The following is a 4,758-nucleotide window of genomic DNA, read 5'->3' on the forward strand; positions in this document are numbered from 1 at the left end:
CCTAAAACATTGGACAAACTCAGTTCCCGCTTCATGTTACAATACTGAGTGACATTTTGGTCTATACACCAGAAATACCGGTAAAGCATCATGATAGAACACAATGTTTTTTAAAGGGATAAAGGAATATGTTCGCCCTTTCAGAGGGCACATATGCATAAGAGGCAACATGTGTGAAATAGTCTCTGCACCTGAAGCAGTGTAAATTCCATTATGTTAACAGCAGCAGTCAAAAGTTCATGAGCGACTATTTCATACAGATCATGTAATTACATTCATGTAATTCAGGATCAGATTCATGTGATTATACAGGGAGGTACTGCTGCTAAGTGCACATAGAGCTCTGCATGCATTTCTAAACCCGGCTGTGAGCCTATGTCTACGAAATTTTTCTAAATAGGCAGGTAAGGTATGCATCACTGGAAAACAATACCTACCACAAACAGCTGAGGAGAGATAGCACAGCCAAAAGCTGGAAGCACGAATGGCCCAGTAGATACTGGCAGCTGGCAACTGCAAATAAATATGTCAGAGCAACTGTTGTCAGTGGCCGTAACAATGTCATGAATGACAAGAGAAGAAATTGTCTACTGCTTCATAAATTAGAATAAGGTGGTAACATAGCAACACAAAAAGCAATGAGAGGGCCCATGACAAAAGAAATGAACAGATTGTATGTGATGCACCGATATACATTTTTTCAGTAGATTTACATGACTGTCACACCCGCATAGAAAGATGAGCAGGCTGGAATACCACTATTTTTATGCATGATGAAAAGAGCGTAACTATTCGAATATAGCATGCACAGGATTTTATTACTACTAGGGTGATTTGCAGCAGCACCGAAGGTATTTTTAAATTGAACGTAGCGACCAGTAGACCCGTCTGCTTTGCACAAATGATGACAGGATGGAAAAGGCATGCATTCATTAGCAAGAAGCACGATATCTCACATCACAGCATGAAACGAAAATTGATATTGCATTTAACAAATCTGCACAGAAATAAAAACTGCCTAGTGGCAATGCAAGTAAGAGCAAGGGAAAAAAATACCGAAGAAAACTGGTGAGTGTGGTGCAGGGAGGTCTGTGGGTAGGGTCTCGTGCCTGGGAATAGTTCCGAGCGCGGAGAATCGCCGGCAGCACAGCTGGTGGCAGTCAACCAAGAATAAATAAGAGAAAGTGAAAATCAATAACAAACCATCACCGATATAGCGAACGACTTGAAAGCGGGCCGCACAAACGAGGGATATAGCAAAAAGCTTGAAATCCTAAATAAGTGCGCAGTTGCATCCCAAACAGTTCTCAAGATCTGAAGGCGAGGAAGCATCGACACCTACACCTCAGGGCAGACGCAAGAACGATCTAACTTTGACATAATACTGTGTCAAATTCTGTTCCATGGGGAAGCACAGATAAAAATTTACAAATGACTAGGCAAGGGATATGCCCCAGCCTTTTACACGCGATCATTGTCCCCGAAAAAATTGTATGACAAATATTAAGGCGTAAGCACTAATCCCACGAGTACACACACTGAGCACTGTCTGTTGGCAGCTGGCCTAGCGCGAGTGCTCTGTCGCGCGGCACTGCCGCTCATCGTCATCTTCTAAGTAGCACAAATCAATCCGACGGGCACCAGCCGCGAGGCAACTCGACCGTTGTCAGTTCCCTTGTCTGTCCGCAGCTGGCCTAGCAAGAGCGCTCTCTAACGTGGCACTGCACGCTCATCATCCTCTCCTATGTAGCACAAATCTGTGCTATTGGAATGTAGTAAACATTTTCTGTTGTTTTTCGCAGCGCTAGCAAGCGACCGCATAACTCTGTTGTGATAACTGGTGGCATTTTTATTTACCGCGGCACCCGAGTACTAAACGCAGATAGAGACTATGGAGCAACAGTTGCCATGCGGCCTATACGCCCGTTCTTTTCTGGTAAAGGCCGATTCACACGATTTTCCGTTCGCCCGCTGCCGCGGCCGACAGCGCGCCTCTCAATGTGGTGACGCATGAATACGTAGTGCGCGGGCCGCGGGCGAACGGACCGTCGTGTGAATCGGCGTTAACGCATTATAGCTGAGGCAACCGCACGCAGACTGCCTGCACTGCCATCCCTATATAGGCGCACACTAATAACGCGTGCGAATAGAGATCAGAAGTAAAGAAACGTACACGGGACTCACCGTTCAGACGGCTCATCAAGGCTTAGCAAAACCGCACATTCTTCTTCGTTGCCTCTCCAGATGACAAGAAGTCGTAGCGCTACCTTTCTTCAGGGCTTTACCCGTTCAAAATCACCAGTGTTGACAGGGCGTAATTCTCGTCGTTGGTTTCCAAAACACACTTGTGTTCTTCATACACGTCCACCGCACGAGCACTCAAAACAATGCTACGAAAACCCAAATAACACAAAACGTGACGACGGCTGCTTCGTTGAAAAAACCTACAAATGCGCTTTTTTTATTACTAATATTTGAATTGTGTTCGCAACAAAAACAAATTATATTTTTTCATTTTATTTCTTTATTAAATGCGAATACCAAAGCGCTTTTAGATACTTTTGCTGACATGTCGTTTGTAGAAGCTGCGATCCTGTGATCCCATCCCCGGGTGTCCTAGCAGACGACGGCGCAGACGACGCTGTTGACGGAATGCAATTTCGATTGACGGCAGCGAAAATCCCTTAAATGCGACAAAAAAGGCAAAGAAACGCACCGTATCGCAAACTGGTCTATATCAAGGATATGTTCGACGCGAGCAGTAGGACAAAGAGCAGCTGCGATGCATTACTCTACGCGACACTGGCATGGTCGACGGAGATCTACATGAAACAGAGCTTAAATGTGACCCGTACAAGCGGATTACTGTGATATCAACTGCGTTACGGAACTACGACGATACTTGCTTCACACTTTAGCTTATATGCAACAGCGGCCCGCACTCGCCGCATCCTGTTCGAGTGTACTTTCACTAGCAAGAGCCCACATGCATGGAAGCCGACAGAAGCAACTGTCTTTTCGAGTTCAGATTGTTCCGAGAAATACGAGCAGCTTACTTTAGCACGTACTCGAATTCAAGTTCTCAGCCTGTGTGTCACGTACGGTGACGATGGCGTCGAGGACGAGCTTAAGAATCGCCTTAACGTGGCCGCAACGCAGCCGGTATCCCAAGCATTCGTGCGCTAATTGTTGTTCACCTGTACTGCGAACGTGCGCTCAGTCGCAGGCCAGCCGCTAGCTGCTCGATTTGCCAGCCTTGCGAGTACAATTCGCAAGTTTCTGAGCCAATCTTTGAGCGAGCCGAGCTTTCAGCTATGACGCTGCTCGCGAGCGCGCCGCGCGACGAGCTTCGGCCTGCTCCCTGGCTGCCGTATTCGTAGCTAAGCCTAGGAGGTTTCACTTCGATGCCAGAGCTGAGAGCGCTTTGAAACTGGCTAGCGCTGAGGTGCTACTCTTTGCATTGTAAGTACGTTTTATTGTGAACTATGTCTCGTAGTGAAATAAAGATATGTTCGGGTCCACCCGAACGGTGATGATGGCGTCGAGGACGAGCTTAAGAATCGCCGCAACGCCGCCGATATTCCATGCATACATGTGTGCTAAATTTGTTCACCTGTGCTGCAAACATGGGCATAAAGGCTCGCTCAATCGCAGGCCAGTCGCTGCTCGATTTTCCAGCCTTGCGTGCGCGATTCGCAAGCTACGGAGTGAATCATTGAGCGAGCCGAGCTTTCGGCAACGACGGCGCCCGCGATCGCGCCGGGCGACGAACTGTGCGCTGCTCGCTGGCTGCCCTTGTCGTCGCTAAACCTAGCCGATTTCACATAGATGCTGTAGCTGAATGCGCTTCGAAACTGGCCAGCACTTAGGTGCTACCCTCGGCACCGTTTTACTCTGAACCCCGCGTCATAGGGAAATAAATATATGCTCGGTTTCCGCGACCCCTTCAGGAGCGGAGCTATAGCAGAGGCCAGGCGAACTCCAGAGCAGCAGCAAAGCGGCTATGGGAGGAAATTTGTATGGCTGTTATCGCTTCTACCAACAACTCGACATTGGCTAATGATACTCTATCCCAGAGCTTTGGTCGTGAACAAACAATACCAGTGCATTTTTCTGACGCCGGCATCCAGGCTGGCAGGCCGGCCCCGAGAAGCTAGCGCGCCCTTACGATTGTATGGCCGTAAGGGCGGAGGAGTAAAACAAGCACTGAACTCCCTAGGGGTATGCAGGAGTGGAAATGCCATTTTACTCTTTTGTCAAGAGGAGTGAACAGGACCTTTCACTCTTTCTCGTTTGTAGAGGGAGTAGATTGAGGCCTGCAGGAGTAGCGAGGCTCTTTTACTCTTAATGCAGGAGTAGCAGTTCTTAGAGTGTATAATGGAAGCACCCTACAGCCCACCGTCACCGAGGCCCGGATGATTCGACTCCCTCGAAACGGAGACCCTGCATCTCCTTGTTGGCGCGTCGCGCACTGCGCCCTAGCTGGCTGGTGCGTCCCGGGCACCGGATGGCGCCTTTCGCTGTTGGGAGGAACGGCGGAAGGGGCCAAGGTTTATTTAGTCTGCCTTATTTTCGGGGGTGAGGAGGGAGAGGGTGTTTTTTTTTCTCTTCCTCTCTCCTTCTGCACCCCTGCGGACGATCGAGTGTTTTGAGCTCGGGTTTGAGGCGTTGCACACAGCCTGCGGTTTCTGACGCTCTCCGTGGAGGGCGAGGAGGATGGGGGGGGGGGGGGGGCTCATTAGAAGCGCGCAGTGTAGG

The 4,758-nt window shown here is 48.9% G+C and overlaps 1 long non-coding RNA gene across 1 annotated transcript; it reads right to left on the reverse strand.

Moving 5' to 3' along the window:
• Positions 1-216: 216 nt before the first annotated feature.
• On the reverse strand, positions 217-2,378 carry LOC149342934 (uncharacterized). Its single transcript, XR_016282687.1, has 3 exons — positions 2,185-2,378; positions 1,057-1,150; positions 217-513 (listed from the first exon to the last, which is right to left on the reverse strand). It is a non-coding gene; the product is annotated as an uncharacterized LOC149342934 (long non-coding RNA).
• Between the last annotated feature and the right edge of the window lie 2,380 nt (positions 2,379-4,758).

This window comes from Amblyomma mixtum, chromosome 5 (genome assembly GCF_055824585.1).
Source record: "Amblyomma mixtum isolate Tamu chromosome 5, ASM5582458v1, whole genome shotgun sequence".
Classification (NCBI taxonomy): domain Eukaryota; kingdom Metazoa; phylum Arthropoda; class Arachnida; order Ixodida; family Ixodidae; genus Amblyomma; species Amblyomma mixtum.